This window comes from Triticum dicoccoides, chromosome 7A (genome assembly GCF_002162155.2).
Source record: "Triticum dicoccoides isolate Atlit2015 ecotype Zavitan chromosome 7A, WEW_v2.0, whole genome shotgun sequence".
NCBI lineage: Eukaryota > Viridiplantae > Streptophyta > Magnoliopsida > Poales > Poaceae > Triticum > Triticum dicoccoides.
In genome coordinates, this window is record NC_041392.1 from 621,610,372 (window position 1) to 621,631,127 (window position 20,756).

Genomic DNA, 20,756 nt, shown 5'->3' on the forward strand with positions numbered 1-20,756 from the left:
TCTCTCGTTTTCCCCCAACTAGAGGTCCGGTGAGATGACTATACTCCACCGGCACGGAGGGGGACGCAGCTTCATTGACTTACGACAACTGCCTTTGGGTGAATGACACGTGGGCCCAGGGGGTGGCTGGCCCACCTATCATACAGCCAAAGCCAGGTGCAGTAGAGGGCCGAGGAGTAATACGAAATCCTACGCACCTACGCACGCTAACCAAGGGCAAGAGTGATCACTCAAATCACAAGATCAGTTGACTAGAAGCTAAGCTAGACCCATGGAGGCGATGAGCGCGAGCATCAGCCAGTTGTGCCAAATGGTCCACGACGCCGGCCTGCGTCCCGGCACTGAGGAACGTCTCCAGGTAGTATTGCTTGAGGCCTCCAGGGCGAGGGGCCGCTTGGACAACAGCTTCGTCTCCTTGTTCGACGAGGTCCTCATCGGTTTCCTCGACAAGTTCACCGTCGTCAAGAAGCTTGCGGACGACTTTGACGTAAGCCTCCAGCCGACGCGCCCAGGCTCTGCGATGCCCGCCACCCTCAACGGCCACTATGGTGACAACCTCTTCGACGCACTGGTGGCCCTGCAACTGCCCGCCGTCGCGCCGAAGAATGTCCACCTCGAGGTCACGCTCGCCGCGCAGCACCTGGCGCAGCAAGACACCATCGACATAATCACCCACGTCTACGCACAAATCATCCACAAGGACTACTACATGCAAGAGGAGGACGATAGGACGCCGGCCTTCTTGGACCACAGGGCAACCTTGTACGGCACTGTTCAGAAGCACGTTGAGCTCGCCGCCAACACCGCTGCTCCTCACATGTCGGTTGGTAACCCGGCGCACTAGGGCGTGAGGATGTCGTTGATGGATCCATATGTATTTTTATCTTTCCGTCAAATCCATGTAGTAGTATATGATACTACAGTAATTATCTTACCTTTCGCATCAACTTCATAATTTTCGTACGTACTCCATGCATGAACGGCGCCGGAACCAAACTTCTCATTACTCTAGGAAAAATCGTTATTTTCTATCTATCGGTCGTGCCATGGAGCAGAACCAAATTTTACAAGTTACGAGTTCAAAAGGAAAAGCCTGCCGTGTTCACGTTGCACCCCCACACGGTTGGTCCGGCACGCTGCTCAAGAGGGAATGCGTGCAATGTTGCATTTTCACTTACAAGTGGGACCGCAGTTGAGAAAACCGACTATCGGCAAACCCCCACCCCGCCCACCATGCGATGGTTGAGAAAACAGGAGGGAGAAAAGATGGCTGTAGCACGAACTCCAAGAAAATTGGTGTCGGATGGGACTTGTGTGGGTGGCGTGTGTCGTACTGCTAGACGTGAATGCTAGTTATGGCCTATGCCACCCCACTATATCGAGGTACGTAGAACAAATTTCCTGCAGTCCGTGCTCAGCCCTCCTCTATCTCTCTTCTCAGCCAGTCAACGGACGCGCGGAGCCCATCGTCTATTTGCTCACATGCGGCCCCACATGTCAGTGAAAATGCAAGAGGACCCACTGAACCTGCACATCTTTCACCTCGACGTGCTGGTGATGAAAAATAAATCCAATAAAGATCTTCGGTGACCGCTTTTGGAGTTACTCAAGAGTAGTAAGATTCTATTTACAGTTTAACCCAAGATGCACATCTTGTGGCTTCAACTACCACTCTATTTTCTTTCATGACACGACCTGCATGCTGGATGTCCCACGTGTCGGCAAAAGGAGGAAGAACCCAACCAAATCTTCGGTTGTGCTCTCGGATTAGACTAGTTGTGCTAACTTAAAAATTTTATTGTGTACTCCCTCCGTTCCAAAATACTTGACTTCCATTTGTTCAAAAATGGATGTACCTATATACTAAAACATGTCTAGATAAATATATATTTTGACAAATAGAAGGCATGTATTGTGCAACGGAGGGAGTAGAATGGGTGCAAGTTTTTGTATTCGGAAGAAGAGTACATCCATATATTGATAGAGTGCAATTTAGTAGATGTTCTATCACTTTTAGCTAGCACAGAGGCTAGAGATGAGATTAGTGCACTTGTTGATACTCCTACTAGAATAGAGGCTAGACATGAGACTAGATGCGAGGAAGCAATGTCTACTTCTTTACACTCGAAGAAGAAAGAAGCACGCAAGATCGAGCCTCCGCAGATCAACAATGAATGCATCGAGAAGGCACTAATCCAACTTACAGGAGTAGTAAAATGTATTCTTGTGGTTCTTGTTTTCTTTGGTCTTGATTTTCTAGTCAAAATTATCGTTGGAGTTCGTGCAAAACGGAGGTCTGTTTGGGGTCATGCGTTGGAGTTGGCCTTACAAGTGGGACCATAATTAAGGAAACCGACTATCGTCAAACCTCCACCTCGCCCGCCGTGCGATGGCTGAAGTTAGAGAAACGACGAGGTTGAAGAGATTGCTCTAGCACGGAGTCCAAGAAATAATATGGTGTTAGATGGATGTCGTGGTGGTGGCGTGTGCCGTACTTTTGGACGTGAATGCTTGTTCTGGCCCATGCCACCCTACTACTCCTACTACTTACTCCTACTATATAGTACTAGTATCGAGGATTTGAGGTGCTGGTTACGTACAGCGAACACATTAACATATGGCTACAGTAAAAACACCCGTCAGACGCGCGAAGCATGTGAAGCTAGTACAAATAGTGTACTACTATTGTTGATTGGCCTCATCCGATAACCTGTTGCAATGCACGTACAATAATGTATTTGGAAAATATTTTTTTGCCTCGTCGCACCACTCACTCAAAGAAGCGACTTGAAATCCATTCATAAATTTAGTAAGTTTATCACAGACATATCATTTTATTACATACAACAGGTCATCAACCCACATCGACAACAAGCATACATTATAAATACTAAAGTTTTCACCACACAACAAATAACAAGCAATGAAATGAACTTCAACTCAACCATTCCTCGGCGTTGGAAATGCTTGCTTTGAATCACAAGTGATTCTCTAGGACGGGCCATCGATTGTCGATCTGGAAACCAACGCAGGACTGATCATCCAAGCTGAAGCAGCCTACTATATCAGTACCAGGGTAGGGAACCACCCAAATTTCCGAGGTATAGACACAGTTGCTTGTCATAAATGGTACTGTTAACGTTGTGTCAACAGCAGTTGGATTTCCTTTCACCACCATCGGATAGTTTTGGCCAAGGAAGAGCGAGTTTTCTCCAAGACTATAAATTCTGTACCAGGGAGAAGGAGTTGGTGCTAGAACACTAGTATACATCCCGAATACCATGCAACGGGTGTTGGAATAGGTCCGAAGAGTGCAACCATGGGAGACTACACCTGCTTCCTTAGTAGTAACATCATCAATGGGCTGTATACACACAAGAAGAGGTGATCCATCGGAATTAGTTGCCAGGCGCCATAGAGTATATGGGCGCTGCTCGTCCTCATGCTCGTGATCATCACCATCGTCATCTCCCCCTTGGTTATAAAATTTTTCAAGTATAGGTGGTGGGATGTTCACAGGACCTTGGAAACACAAGAAGAAGGTTAATTAGTAAAGGGAAACTTGCTAACCCGCATGCATGTGGATGAAACAATTATAATTACGGTGGAAGACAAACGTACCGAAACTACGAGGATCCTATGCAAAAACAGTGCCACGAGTGGTAGCAGCAAACACAAGGCCCTCGTATTGAATTGCATCACAGTACTCAACCATGTACAGAAACTGGTTTTTGAGCAATATCCATCGAGTCGAACCACGAAGGACGGCAACAAGCTTGTCGAAGATAACAACAACTTGATAGTTATTGTAATTACAAGAGCGGTTGGGAACTCGACAAATTGCTATCTTTCGTAGAAGACAATCACCATGATCATATTTGAACGTGCGTACAATACCGGTGTGCTCAACCTCTGGGCAGTCTGCTGAGATTTTTGGAAGTGGAACCCGATCACGAGTGTACACATTCACAAGTTCCCACTCGCAGTTGGACCCAATGTAAACAACCCAATCTCCATTTGCGCCCGCCCAAGCCTTGCCCTCAAGCGATGGCATCTTAACATCATACGTATCATTATCAAGCGGCATCAACTGGCACAGGGCGAGGCCTCCGTCGTGCCGGCGCCAGTCATCAGGGTCACGGCGAAGAAGATAGGGGAGATCAAACCGCTCCTTGACTCTTGGGTTCTTTGTAATGATGTTATTAGTTGAGTCGAGAATGGGCTTGAACGAACCTGCCATGCTAGCCGAGGTGATGACGTCGCACCGATCAATGAGTTCCTCCACCACGTCATCTTTCAGATCGGGGCAAGAATAACGGGGTCGTTTCCGGCCTGTTCCCTCCATGGAGAAGACGATCGAACAATGGCAGAAGAAAGGGTGAAGGGCTGAAGGAAAATGGAGGAGGGAGAGGAAGAGCGTGCGACAGCAGTTCCAAATCGAGAGGGAAAGGCGAAGAGTCGGTGGACGGTTGTGAGTTTGCCACGGTTCACGAAGAGGCGCCCCGGCCTACACGTCCATTCGGAAATACTCCTACTACTCGTCGTCGTCTCACTGATATGTTGGAACGGGAGCACATGTCAACGAAACATGGTGTGTAATTTCTCGTGCAAAATGCGATCTGGCCGCGTTGGCCCAAGGTGCCGCATTAGTTATCGACCTTTATTTTTTAATGGCGTGCCGATCAGTTTTGAAGCACGACTAACTGGTACTGTACGCAGAGAAAATATAAACTACTCTACCACTACTCCACCTCCAGTACTAGTAGTATAAAAAGATATATAGGCTGGAGCTTGAGCGCTTTCTTGCTAAGGGCTTCCCACTTGCTTCTCACACTACCACCCTCTCTCCAGATCTAAAAAAGACGGCCCATCTCTCCCTCCTCGCCGGTGGTCACAGATCCGCCGGGGAAGAAAAGGATGTGCAGCGTTGACGCACTCGTCGTCGGCGAGCGAGGTCACGCACGGACGACAAGGCCGTCCTCTCAGACCTAGCGCCCGCGCGGGATGGCCTCCGTCCCCAAGCTCGCTGACGTAGTGTGTGCGGAGGACGACGACGATGAGCGAAGCCACTTCCCGTCGACCCTCAGGTATGCTACCTCTTTTCGAACCATAACCTTGTTCTATTGCCCCATCTGCCACGTCATTGCATGTGGATCTTTTTCCACTCCACCATCTTCCCAATTTGCTATCATCTGCTCTGCTGGCCACGCAGACGAAAACCATAATTTGCATTATTAAAGGAAACCCTACTTCATGCAGACTAATCCATGTCTGGGTTGAATAAGGAAAGGAAGGGAGACTGTACTGTCCAAGAGAGTAGGCATCGAACCCGCATCTAGGTTGAAAAGGGAAAATCAGTAGCTAAGGAACGAGTCTCATGTCTCTTGGTTGAAGAAGGGTAGAAAGGCATGACAACGCAATAGAGAATGACCAGGTCGATCGGTTTGTTGTCCTCGCATAGGAAAAAGGTGGCTAAAGAGAACAAAAATGGGACGTAATCCACATATGTTGCCTGGATATTTGTTGCTCTGGGCAACCATACCTCCCTCACCACTCTGCGTCCGTGGAGGTACATTGTACTGGTGCGCCCACTGTCCGAATGGGCCTCCCATGCTCTTATTGCCACTTTTTTTGCTGTTAGTATAACGCCAGCAGTCAAGTCAAGCAATGCTACTGCTAAAGTGATGCCACATTTAACTAATGTCGCTCTCAGTCTAATGCCACCGATAAATTTAAGCAATGCCATTTAATGTCACTGGATTATTTCAGGGTTAGCTATTGATTATGGATGTATTAAAGATTTTTCAGCTAAGCCATTCTATGCTGTTGCACAGCCAGTATACCAATGATGAAACTTGTTACTACCTTCAGATTTTTGCACTGTTAATGCTTATAGATTACATACCTCACTTTCATGAGATAAGTTAATTTTTTTGTATAGTGTCACCAAAATTCCAAGGCGCTGATGTCATTTTATTTTGGTTAAACTGCACAGACAATTATGAAGACAAGAGGAAAGGTCAAGAGTGGGCACCTCCTCCTCCGGCTGTTCTCTTGATTCGTTCGATCAAGTTTTTATGTTTGATCGATTATCAAGATTGGGATAGCAATTTTTAAGGTCCCCCCGAGTTCGAAATGATATTTACCTTGGAGGTACATGGTTTGCAATTTTTTTATACTGTCATTAGTTAATAATGCTAGTTACCTTCAGACTTTTGTATTTGGTTTAATGCTCATGCACAGCTAGTATACCAATGCTGAAACTTGTTACCTTTACATTTTGTATTGTTAATTCTTATAGAAACCTTCCAGTGCTAGAGTTTATTGAAATCTGTTCAGTAAAACCATTCTACTGTACCCTGTAATAAACTAACTACTCTACTGTTGCACTAGCCACTAGATTAGGGTATATTTATAGTATTCGAATGGTGTTGCATTAGCGTATGGACATAAATAAAGTGTGGCAAGCTTTCCTAGATATGTGCTCAAGAAAACTACTACATGTTTTTCTAAATACTAGACGTTTGGGTACTTTAAATTGAACCACGAAAACGTCTTATATTAAGGAACAAAGGGTGTAGAGTTCACTCAAATTATCCTGGTAAAGCTAGTCACACCTTTGTTAAAATTAATGTTCATTATGTTATGGGAGGAGGTCTGTATGTTTGTCTCTAATGCCTGTCGACTACATACCTGACATCATGATGTAATGTTAAGCCATTTCCTTCTGTGTAGTGTCACTGAATTGTCAAGGCGGTGATGGCATTTTATTTTAGTAGAACTGTACAAAATTTGCTTAAAAGAAGAGGAAAGGTCAGGAATGGCTCAGTTTTTCAGAAAAAACTACGTATGCCTTCCTGACATCAGCCACTGTTGCTTTATTTATTCCTTCAAACAGGTGGTTAGAAACAGTCTTGCTACCTTTTCCCATTAAGAAATTGGAATGCTTATATTTGTGAGTCTATGCTTCAACTAGTGCCACTTTTAGAGTAATCACACTTTCAATATCTATGCAAACAGGGATGCTCGATTTTAGTGGAACTGCACAAAAAGTCCAACTGGTTCAACATTAGGAGCATGTTTTTTTCCAAACCTTTATATCCAATTGGTGGCACTATGAGCTATTCATTACGAAGGTACATGGTTTGCTACTACCTTGCTACTCTTTTTGTACTGTCATTAGATAGTAATACTAGTGGTTTGCATGTGAATTTATTGGCAGGGTGGACCTACATTAGAGGTGCAGGACATGATTCAATGATTGGATGCTCAATTTCGGTTGTATCGATTTCACCTCTTCCATCACTGCGAACATGGATATCCTTGGTCTGATGAAGAATAGGTGCTATATTTCTACTCTGAACCAGCAAATCAATTCAATATGAAATTGTCCAGGGCAAAACATAACTGTATCAGATTGTCCAGTGCAGAACATGACAGATGCTAAGCGAAAGAGACATGTTTAAACCAAAAATACAAGGTGTGGTATATGTTTACTAGCTGCTTGATATTTGTGCAGACAGAGATGTCTGCCCGTTGCTATTTGGCAAACAAACAAAGTGTCCGCAATTTTGGTTGAACTACACAAGAGAATAGTATAGTCACTGCATGCAGTGCCATTTGAAAATAGACACAGAAAGATTGGATAGTCACTTCATGGACTGCAGGAAATTAGTATTGTACTATTTATTGGCCAACACTATGTGCTTCATTGTTTTGGTCTGATTGTACAATGGGCATCATTTTGCCTAAGTTAAAGTTTGTATTCCGAAAATAGTCTCGCCGTGTGATCGAGAGAAGACCAAATCATATTGCAGTGGATGTTCCTCCATCATGTGTGGTTCATTCTCATGGTTCCAGCTGTTGGTGAAACCACTTACGTTTGCAAGAGGAATTGTAGACTTCACAAACAAATTTGTCTTTTAGTCTGTACTGAATGTTGGCCAAGAGAAGCATCCATGTTATTAGGAAGAACCGATGTTTTTTCTAGATCTTTGCTTTTGGAGCTACATATTTGTATATGATCTGTGAATCATTGAGATGCATTAACATGTTGATCTTATGTATGGGAATCGTACTAGTTAGTTTTAGTTGCGACGCAAGATCCGAAGTGGCTGATCTTTGCTTTTGGAGCTACATATTTGTATATGGTCTGTGAATCATTGAGATGCATTAATAGTTACTTATTTCTATTCGCTCAGCTTTTACAAGTTACTGATCGATCACTAGCCAGCCTACAAATGCGATCCTGGCCGTTTTATTTGCGACGCAAGATGCGAAGTGGCAGTTTTTTGAATAAAAATGCCTACCTCTAAAGAAACTGACAAGCTACACTATCAATCCTACACGGATAAAAATGCCTACCTCTGAAGAAGTTTAAGCCTAATTAATTCTGTGAGCAAAGCAGCAAGACCAAGGCATGGCAATAATTAACGGCATGCAGAAGTTTAAGCCTAATTAATTACAGCGATTTAAGTGGCTACATGCGTTCCCTCAGCTGCGACTCATTGCATGCTGCTTCGCGTACTGCCTGCGAGCGATTCCGAGTGCTTGCATGCAGCCGGCCGTAATTAAGGTAGCTAACTGATGCGAAAAAAGATACGCTTTAATTGTTGCGGGCTTTTTAAATCCGTGGAATCATTATTGACAAGGAGGGAGATGATTTGAGTCCACTTGTTTGACCGCCATGCCGGCGTGCGACCCAGACAGGACGGGACGGCACAGTCGTAATTTCAGTTTCTCTAGTTTTCCATGATAAGCTGGCGCGCTAAGCCATTATGCATTGAATTCCGATGACCGTCGCGCTACCTTCCGCCTATAAGTACTGCTTCCCGGCCTTCTCCGGTGCCACCGTGACCCCGCCATATCCTCATAAGCCCCCACCGGCCTGACGTCGCTCGCCACGTCCGCCATGCCCCCGCCCGTCTGCGGTAGGCGACGCCGGAGGCGGTCACCGCCGGAACTAGTGTTCGGGTTTTCATCGGAAGGCAGACGGAGGGAGGAGGCATTCTATCTGTCTTTAGATGGCAATGCGGAGATCGAGGAGTTGTTGGAGCGCGACCGCATGGCGGAGGAGCAAGAGTTGTTGGAGCGCGACTGCCTGGCGGAGGAGCAGTGTATCGCCGATTTGCGTCGCCAGCGGGACATGGAGCAGCAGCGCACCGACGCTCTGAGTCGCGAGCAGAGCACCCGCAACTGGGCCGACTACGTGGAGGTCGGCGCCCGGCAAATAGCCCTGGAGGCTGTCGGGCACGCACACGTTCGCGACGCTGATTTTTACTACCAGCTCGTCAAGTGGGTTTCCCGCTTGGAAGCCGAAGCTTTGGTGGACCACGCCGGCATGGAAAGGGCCAACGCGCACGAGCAACGCGCCCTATCGCACCTCTTGCAAGTCCGAGGCGAGGCGCACGACACCGGTGCCGGCGTTTAGCGTCTACCACAGATGGCGGTCGACATCGTCTAGTTAGCTAAGAGTAAGTTAGTACTTGTACGCTACTAGAGTATTAGTGGGAGTAGATAGTTAACTTGGCTATGATGGTTGTCAACGTTGAAATTCAGTACTCTATATGTGGATCAGACCTGTTACTTTGCTCTGAATGTTGAACTTTCCGTTTGAACGTATGGAATAGGATGTTATTTTTTTTAATGGGTCGTATTTGTCCTCCACGGGTTTAGAGGTTGACTTGTGGGCCTAGCAATTTGACGCGTACACAATTAGGAGATGATTGTACATGGAGAGGATGACAACAGGGACCCGCCAAGATCACGGCAGTACGCAAGCAAGTGCCTCCTTATTTCAAGCCAATAAAAAAATGGCTCCTCCTAGTGGATTTCTGACATCTGGGTCCCATGTCATTGTCAACGTACTCAATAAACGAGAGAATTGCACAACGAGCGGCTGACACCAGGGACCTAGCAGCTCGCCCAGTTATTTTTGTTTTGGGTTAATTTGATAAATGCCACTCCAAATCTGGTGTATTCGAGAAATGCCACTGCAATTTCCAAACTTCGAAAAATGCCATTTCATGTCATTTCTAGCGGCATTTTTCGAAGTCTGGAGTGGCATCTTTCAAAGTTTGCAAACTGCAGTGGCGTTTTTCAAAGTTTGCAAAAATTGCGGTGGCATTTTTCAAAGTTTGGAAATTGCAGTGGCATTTTTATGAATCACCATAATTGGAGTGGCATTTATCTAATTTGTTTTTGAGACGGAAGTAGGGTGTCAACTGGGCTGTTCGGGACACTATGGCTTGTCTAGACAGCCTTTTCTTTTATGTTTACCACAGACCAGCCCAGTAGTTTTTTTTTCTTTCTGAAAATGGCTAGACCAGTTTTTTTGTGAATTGTCAAGTAAGTCACTTTATCAGGCCTGTTGGGCTGTAAATCTTTCAAGACGAGGAGAGCTTCATTCGGTTGGCTGAGAAAATGGCCTATCAGTAATGAGAAATGGGCTGTACATTTTATAACACATCAAACCGGGAATTAGTTTCAAATATCTTTTTTTTCATTTCGAGATTTTAAATTGCATTGATTTTTATGCGTGGACAATTTATTGGACTTTATATTGATATACATTTATTTTTAAAATCAGTCTGAATGTGACTCGAAATTTCGGGATTAAAAACAGTTCAGACCGCACCGACATATGCAAAATTTCATATAATTTTTTAACTGTGGCCACAATATGGGCTGTAATGCCAACAAAAAGAATATGGGCTCTAAAAAACCTGTAAAAATTAGCAAATGGGCTGTAAATTATTTGAAATAATGACAGATGGGTTGTATGCTGTTTTCCACAGATTTGAGGCTTTCTATAGATGGCCTGTATACTGTTGGATGTCCATCCAACGGCCGTCATGCTTTTTCAATCTCTGGTCTTCCTGCTCCAGCCGCTCAAACAAGCGGCGGCGAGACTGCCTGCTCCCTCCTCCCAGCGGCCGGCTGTGCTGTGGTGCAGGCCTCACCGCCCCACCGTACTCCCATCGCTGGCCTAGCCATCCCTCTACTCACCCACACCTGCTGTTATTCTCCGGCGACGGCAGACGGACTAGTAAACCCTCGTACAGTCGTACTCCTCTCCGCGTGGGAAACAAAAACTACTGCCGAGTCTTCCCTGCCTCCGTGTCGTTCCCTTCCTAGGCCTCGCCGTCGTCCACCGCCCTGGTGCTCTCGGCGTGGCGTGGTCAACGTGGTTAACGACCGACATGCATCTGAAGTGGACTATACGTGGAGAGGCTGACAGCTGGGTCCACGACCGCACGCAAGGAAATGCCTCCTTATTACACGCAAAATAATGATTCCTCCACCTGACATCTGGGACCCACTGAAAGGGCCTCTGTATTTCGTGAAAAAAACGTTACCGCCGCTGACAGCTCGGACCCACCAACTATATCTTCGCACGCAAGGAAGTGCCTCCTTATTACGCAAAAAAAATGAATACCCCCCTGCTAGCTGGGACCCAGTATAGTGGGCCTACTAAGTTGACGGGGACGAAGGGCTTTGTCAACTTAGTCAATATGCACGATTCTGGCTCGACTGACCATACGATGTCCATCCAACAGCCGTAGTGCTTCTTCAACCTCTGGTCTTCTTGCTCCAGCCGCCCAAAGCAGCGTCGGTCGTGTCACCTACTCCTGCCTCCTGTGGCCGGTTGTGCTGCCGCGGAGGCCTCACCGCCCCCATACTACTCCCACCGCTGGCCAGGCCATCCCTCCACTCCACTCACCCACACCCCCTGTTATTCTACGGTGACGGCAGCGCAGCCGAACCAGCGAACCCTCATACTCCTCTCTGCATGGGCATCCACTGCCGCGTCTTCCCCAGCTCCACGTCGTCCCCTTCCTAGGCCTCGCCGTGGTGCTCTCGGCGCGGCGTGGTCAATGTGGTCAACAACCAAATTTCATTGGAAGAATACTGTACATGGAGAGGCTGACAGCTGAGTCCATGGCAGCCGCAAGGAAGTGCCTCCTTATTACGCGGAAAATAATTATTCCTCCACCCGACAACAGGGACCCACCGGACGCCCACCAGTATTTCGCGAAAAAATGTTTGCCCCTGACTGCTGGGACCCACCCGAGGGCCACCGTATTTCGCGAAAAAAACGTTCCCCCTGCTGTCAGCTTGGACCCACCGGAAGTGCCTCCTTATTACGCACAAAAAATGAATACCCCCTGCTAGCTGGGACCCACCTTGGTAGGAGGCTGACTTGTTGGCCTACTAAGTTGACGGGGACGGAGGGCTTTGTCAACTTAGTCAATATAAACGATTCTAGCTCCGATGACCGTACGATGTCCATCCAACGGCCGTAGTGCTTCTTCAACCTTTGGTCTTCTTTCTCCAGCTGACCAAAGCAGCGTCGGTCGTGCCGCATGCTCCTGCCTCCTGTGCTGCCGAGGAAGCCTCACCGCCCCCTACTATTCCCACCGCTGGCCAGGCCCTGCGGCGACGGCAGCCTCACACCACAATCGAACCAGTGAACCCTCGTACTCCTCTCCGCGCGGGCTTCCACTGCCGCGTCTTCCCCGGCTCCCCGTCGTCCCCTTCCTAGGCCTCACCGTCGTCCACCGCCCTGGTGCTCTCGGCGCGGCGTGGTCAACATGGTCAAGGAACGACTTCCATCGGACGTGGACTGTACGTGGAGAGGCTGACAGCTGGGTCCACGGCCGCAGCAAGGAAGTGCCTCCTTATTACGCGGAAAATAATGTTTCCTCCACCTGACAGCTGGGACCCACCGGACGGGCCACTGTATTTCGCGAAAAAAACATTTCCCCCTGACTGCTGGGACCCACCAGCTACATCTTCGCACGCAAGGAAGTGCGTCCGGGCAAAAAAAACGATTCGCCCCCTGACTGCTGGGACCCACCAGCTACATCTTCGCAGGCAAGGAAGTGCCTGACAGTCGGGACCCACCTGGTCGAAGCGTACATAGCATTGTCATTCTGGTCCCGAACGTGTACGTACATATATACTGGTGGATGTAGAGGCGCGCACGTGTCGTAGCAGAGGCGCGTACGTGTCGTAGTAGAGGCGTGTACGTGTCGTAGTAGAGGCACGCACGTAGCATGTACACGTACGTACAGTGGCCAGGGTGCAAGAAAGAAACTATGGCCACGTATGTGTACATACAGGCGGGGTCTTGAACGCCTACTCGCGCATACGTACGGCCAGGGCTCGTGTACATGGTTGGGTCGGAACGGAGAAACAACGTCGTCGTCGTGTTCATGGGGAGGCAACGGAATGCGTCGTGTTCATGGGGAGGCAACGGAATGCGTCGTGTTCACCGGGAGGCAACAAAACGCGTGGGAGCCAACCGACGGGGTCGGAATGGAATGCGTGGTTGTGTTCATCGGGAGGGCTTGGACGGAACAGGCGATGGAAACGAGGCCTGGCGTACCGCACAACGGAGGAAACAGACCTCCTACATTCAGAACAGGGTCCTGTTAATCGGGAGGGGTCTGGCGTACCGCAAAACGGAGGAAACGGACCTCCTACGGTCGAAACGGGGGTCATGTTGATCGGGAGGGTGTGGTGTACCGCAAAACGGACGAAACAGACTTGTGTTGGAGCGCTACGGTCGAAACGGGGGTCCTGTTCATCGGGAGGGGTGTGGCGTACCGCAAAACGGGACTCCACGCGGTACTGTTCATCTCCATCGTCGACCTCCTCCAGCCTCCATGGGCTACCGTCGACCTCCTCCAGCCTCCACGGGCTCCTGTTCATCCAACCTCCACCGCGCGCTACTCCACCGGCTACTGTTCAACCACCCCTCCACGGGCACCCCTCCACCGTCTACTGTTCATCCAGCCCTCCACACCACGGGGTCCTGTTCAACCACCCCTCCACAGGCACCCCTCCACCGTCTACTGTTCATCCAGCCCACCACCACACCACGGGGTCCTGTTCATCCAGAGGCAATGCCACCGCTCACTGTTCATCCAAACCCCCCGCAACGCTCACTGTTCATCCCAGAGGTAACATCGATCGGCTTCAGCTAGCAGCAGTAGCGAAGGAATCGCTCGATCGGGTTTAGTTAACAGCCATCAATCGGTCGCTCAGGTTTAGTAGCGCGTAGCCTGCAGTGCAATCGCTTGGGTTCAGTTAGAGCCCAACGCCTCGCTCGGGTTCAGTTAGATCCAACGCCCCGCACACACGCGCGTACGTGTACGAGAGAAACGCGCATCGCTCGGACCCCGACCTCCCACCGTAACCGGGAACTCCCTGAAATTTTCCTCCCCCTCGCTTCTACCATAGTTTTTTCCGTCATGGACGGCCCAAAGAATGTCATGCAGCTGCGTCTCCGGCCCTCCTAGGACGAAAAGTCCATTTTCTGTCATGATTTCTTGTCATAGAAGTAGGAGCCCACCACATCTATGATGATACCGGGTTTTGCCACAATTATCGTCATAGAAGTGTCATATGTATGACAGAAAAAAAAATTGTTCGGCCCAAAATGTCACGGATGTGTCTTTTTTTGTAGTGGTAATCTCGGTGAGACCGATTACACAAACTCGATGAGACCGATTTTGGTAATAAGCTAACCAGAGAGTTGGTCAGGTAAACTCGGTGGGACCGATTCGCTCATTTCGGTGAGACCGAAATGTTACAAAAGGGAAACAGAGCGTTTACATTCCAATCTCGGTGGGACCGATCGCAAGTTTCGCTGAGACCGAAAGTATTGCAATAGGCAACAGAGAGTTTGCAATCCCATCTCGGTGAGACCGAGATCCCTATCGGTGAGACCGATTTGCCTAGGGTTTGTGGCAGTGGCTATGACATTTGAAACTCGGTGGCGCCGGATAGGAAGAATCGGTGGGGCCGAGTTTAACTTTTGGTTTAGGTCATATGTGGATGTGAGAAAGTAGTTGAGGGCTTTGGAGCATATCACTCAGCATTTGAGCAAGAGCCTCATTAAGCAACACCTCATTCCTCCTTGATAGTATTGGATTTTCCTATAGACTCAATGTGATATTGGATCACTAAAATAGAAAATGTAGAGTCTTGAGTTTTGAGCTTGAGCCAATCCTTTGTCCTTAGCATCTTGAAGGGGTTTCACATCCTCTAGTCCATGCCACTTCACTGTTGAACTTATCTGAAACATACTAGATAAAAATGTTAGTCCAACAAGAGATATGTTGACATTAATTACCAAAACCACCTAGGGAGCACTTGTGCTTTCAACTAGGCGTATCAACGGGCTATGGAGATGCCCATCAATAGATATCAATGTGAGTGAGTAGGGATTGCCATGCAACGCATGCACTAGAGCTATAAGTATATGAAAGCTCAACAAAAGAAACTAAGTGCGTGTGCATCCAACTTGCTTGCTCATGAAGACCTAGGGCATTTTGAGGAAGCCCATCATTGGAATATACAAGCCAAGTTCTATAATGAAAAATTCCCACTAGTATATGAAAGTGATAACATAGGAGACTCTCTATCATGAATATCATGGTGCTACTTTGAAGCACAAGTGTGGTAAAAGGATAGTAACATTGTCCCTTCTCTCTTTTTCTCTCATTTTTATTATTTGGTCCTTTTTTATGGCCTCTTTTCTTCCTTTTTTTCGTCTGGAGTCTCATCCAGACTTGTGGGGGATCATAGTCTCCATCATCCTTTCCTCACTGGGACAATGCTCTAATAATGATGATCATCACACTTTTATTTTTCTTACAACTCAACAATTACAACTCGATACTTAGAACAAAATATGACTCTATACGAATGCCTCCAGCGGTGTACCGGGATATGCAATTAATCAAGAGTGACACGTATGAAAGAATTATGAATGGTGGCTTTGCCACAAATACGATGTCAACTACATGATCATGCTAAGCAATATGACAATGATGAATTGTGTCATAATATATCTCGGAATGGCTATGGAAATGCCATAATAGGTAGGTATGGTGGTTGTTTTGAGGAAGGTATATGGTGGGTGTATGATACCGGCGAAAGGTGTGCGGTATTAGAGAGGCTAGCAAAGGTGGAAGGGTGAGAAAAGTGCGTATAATCCATGGACTCAACATTAGTCATAAAGAACTCATATACTTATTGCAAAAATCTACAAGTTATCAAATCAAATTATTACGCGCATGATCCTAGGGGGATAGATTGGTAGGAAAGGATCGTCGCTCGTCCCCGACTGCCACTCATAAGGAAGACAATCAAAAAATAAAGCATGCTCCGACTTCATCACATAACGGTTTACCATACATGCATGCTACTGGGAATCACAAACTTTAACACAAGTATTTCTAAAATTCACAACTACTCAACTAGCACAACTTTAATATCACCATCTTCATGTCTTAAAACAATTATCAAGCATCAAACTTCTCATAGTATTCAACACACTCATAAGAAAGTTCTATTACTATTCTTGAATTCCAAGCATATTAGGATTATTTAAGCAAATTACCATGCTATTTAAGACTCTTAAAATAATCTAAGTGAAGCATGAGAGATCAATAGTTTCTATAAAACAAATCCACCGCCGTGCTCTAAAAAGATATAAGTGAAGTACTAGAGCAAAACTATATAACTCAAATGATATAAGTGAATCACATAGAGTATTCTAACAAATTCCAAATCATGTATGGCTCTCTCAAAAGGAGTGTACAGCAAGGATGATTGTGGTAAAATAAAAAGCAAAGACTCAAATCATACAAGACGCTCCAAGCAAAACACATATCATGTGGTGAATAAAAATATAGCTCCAAGTAAAGTTACCATAGAAGTAGACGAAAGAGGGGATGCCTTCCGGGGCATCCCCAAGCTTTGGCTTTTAGGTGTCCTTAGATTATCTTAGGGGTGCCATGGCCATCCCCAAGCTTAGGCTCTTGCCACTCCTTGTTCCATAATCCATCAAATCTTTACCCAAAACTTGAAAACTTCACAACACAAAACTTAAAGTAGAAAATCTCATGAGCTCCGTTAGCGAAAGAAAACAAAAGACCACTTCAATGTACTGTAATTAATTCATTATTTATTTATATTGGTGTTATACCTACTGTATTCCAACTTCTCTATGGTTTATAAACTATTTTACTAGCCATAGATTCATCAAAATAAGCAAACAACACACGGAAAACAGAATCTGTCAAAAACAGAATAGTCTGTAGTAATATGTAACTAGCGCAAGATCTGGAACCCCAAAATTTCTAAAATAAATTGCTTGACGTGAATAATTTATCTATTAATCATCTGCAAAAAGAATTAACTAAAAATCGCTTTCCAAATAAAAATGGCAGCAGTTCTCGTGAATGCTAAAGTTTCTGTTTTTTACAGCAAGTGTAACTAGACTTTCCCCAAGTCTTCCCAACGGTTCTACTTGGCACAAACACTAATTAAATACACAAAACACTACCAAAACAGAGGCTAGATAAATTATTTATTACTAAACAGGAGCAAAAATCAATGAATAAAAATAAAATTGGATTGTCTCCCAACAAGCGCTATCGTTTAACACCCCTAGCTAGGCATAATAAGTAAGGATAGATCTAGGTATTGCCATCTTTGGTAGGCAATTCTTCAATGAGGCATCTACCATCTTTAGGAATTTCTTTCTTTTTATTGATTATCAAACTTTCAGGCACAAGATCGAAAAATTCATTTGTAACAAATGGTTCCTTAATGATAGCAAAAAGATTGGAATGAATACTTATAGATTTGAGATCCGCCGATTCCTTACTAGAGGATTCACCCTTATTTTTAGGAACATACATAAGCTTGGCAATTTTAGTGGGAGGACTTGGAGTATTCTTTACGGAAGAAAAGGTGGTTCCCAAGTTGGTAATAATATCCTCAAGTTTGTCGATCCTAGTGGAATCGTGATTGAATTTCTCATTAACTACGGGTTCCTTCTCTTTAATATTTTTCAAAGTGACTCCTACTTTAGATCCATATAGAGATATTAGGTTGTGGATCCTTTTATCCAAATTTTCAATTAACTCTATGGTAGCAACCTTATTTTCAATAATTTCGAGCCTTTTCATTACATGCTCCAAAGTTAATATAGTTCCGTTAACCAAAAGAGGGGGTGAGCCAAACAAATCTATCATAGCATTATAAGAATCAAAAGTATGGCTACCCAAGAAGTTTCCTCTGGTAATAGTATCAAGGATATATCTGTGCCAGGGAGTTATGCCTACATAAAAATTGCGAATAAGAACAGAAGTAGATTGCTTCCTGGTAGATCTATTTTGAGCATTGCAAATTCTACACTAAGCATCTTTTAGACTTTCTCCCACCCTTTTGCAGAAAATTTAGAATTTCACTCTCGGGAGACAACGGAGAAGATAAGGGACTAGCCATAATGACAAGCAAACAAACTAACACACAAGCAAACAAAAAGCAAGCAGGCAAAAAGAGGCAAATAGAGAAAGAGAGGGAGGATAGAGAGAGAGGGCGAATAAAACGGCAAGAGTGAAGTGGGGGAGAGGAAAACGAGAGGCAAACGGCAAATAATGTAATGCGGGAGATAAGGGTATGTGATGGGTACTTGGTATATTGACTTTTTTGTAGACCTCCCCGGCAACGGGGCCAGAAATCCTTCTTGCTACCTCTTGAGCACTGCGTTGGTTTTCCCCGAAGAGGAAGGGATGATGCAGCAAAGTAGCGTAAGTATTTCCCTCAGTTTTTGAGAACCAAGGTATCAATCCAGTAGGAGGCTACGCGCGAGTCCCGCATACCTGCACAAAACAAATAAATCCTCGCAACCAACGCGAATAGGGGTTGTCAATCCCTACACGGCCACTTACGAGAATGAGATCTGATAGATATGATAAGATAATATTTTTGGTATTTTTATGATAAAGATGCAAAGTAAAATAAAGGCAAAGTAAAAGGCAAAGGAAATAACTAAGTAGTAGGAGATTAATATGATGAAGATAGACCCGGGGGCCATAGGTTTCACTAGTGGCTTCTCTCGAGAGCATGAGTATTCTATGGTGGGTGAACAAATTACTGTTGAGCAATTGACAGAATTGAGCATAGTTATGAGAATATCTAGGTATGATCATGTATATAGGCATCACGTCCGAGACAAGTAGACCGACTCCTGCCTGCATCTACTACTATTACTCCACTCATCGACCGCTATCCAGCATGCATCTAGAGTATTAAGTAAAAAACAGAGTAATGCCTTAAGCAAGATGACATGATGTAGAGGGATAAACTCATGCAATATGGTGAAAACCCCATCTTGTTATCCTTGATGGCAACAATACAATACGTGCCTTGTTGCCCCTACTGTCACTGGGAAAGGACACCGCAAGATTGAACCCAAAGCTAAGTACTTCTCCCATTGCAAGAAAGATCAATCTAGTAGGCCAAACCAAACTGATAATTCGAAGAGACTTGCAAATATAACCAATCATACATAAAAGAATTCAGAGAAGATTCAAATATTGTTCATAGATAGACTTGATCATAAACCCACAATTCATCGATCTCAACAAACACACCACAAAAAGAAGATTACATCGAATAGTTCTCCACAAGAGAGGGGGAGAACATTGTATTAATATCCAAAAAGAGAGAAGAAGCCATCTAGCTACTAACTATGGACCCGTAGGTCTGAGGTAAACTACTCACACTTCATCGGAGGGGCTATGGTGTTGATGTACAAGCCCTCCGTGATCGATGCCCCCTCCGGCGAAGCTCCGGAACAGGCCCCAAGATGGGATCTCGTGGATACAGAAAGTTACGGCGGTGGAATTAGGGTTTTGGCTCCGTATCTGATCGTTTGGGGGTACGTAGGTATATATAGGAGGAAGGAGTACGTCGGTGGAGCAACAGGGGGGCCCACGAGGGTGGAGGGTGCGCCTGGGGGGGTAGGCGCGCCCCCCTACCTCATGGCCTCCTCTTTTGTGTCTTGACGTAGGGTCCAAGTCTCCTGGGTCTTGTTCGTTGAGAAAATCACGTTCCCGAAGGTTTCATTCCGTTTGGACTCCGTTTGGTATTCCTTTTCTTCGAAACCCTAAAACAGGTAAAAAATAGCAATTCTGGGCTGGGCCTCCGGTTAATAGGTTAGTCCCAAAAATAATATAAAAGTGGATAATAAAGTCCAACAATGTCCAAAACAGTAGATAATATAGCATGGAGCAATCAAAAATTATAGATACGTTGGAGACGTATCATCAGACCACTCGGTAGACCGACACAGGCCCGGGTTGGATGCAAACCGCGTCCGGACCGCGCGTTCCGGACAATTGCATGCGGTTTGAGGGGTGGCGTTGGAGATGCCCTAATAGTGTTTCTCTCAGGACTTCCTTGTGTCGCTCCCGGGCCTGCCCAGGAACAACCCTACCGGCACAACCACCACTCCCATCTGGCTCTCCACCCACCTCGCCGCCATCGAAGGTGCGCCGCCCGGCAAAGCCCGCGCGGTGTCGACATCCTCCATGTGCAGAGCGACTGCACAGGGAACATGAGGGGGGGCCGAGGGGCGGATCTAGTCGGTGAAGTGTTGAATCAACCGTCCATGGGAAAAGGTGTTTGGTGGTGCGCGCGGGGGGTGTGGATCGGGTGCCACGATGGAGTAGCGTCAAGGTGATGGAGCGGCATGCCATGGGTATGTCGGATCTGGTGCCTCCATCCTTCGTGTGGCAGCGCATCTGACACAAAGTTGCGGCCATGAACCAAGTTGGTTTTTGGCCTCGGGTGCCGCTCCTCTGATCCTGTTGGCATGGTGCTCGGTAGGGCTCAGAGGGTCGTGTTGCGTTCGGTCGGCGGTTGGTGCTCATGGGTGGCTGTCGCGG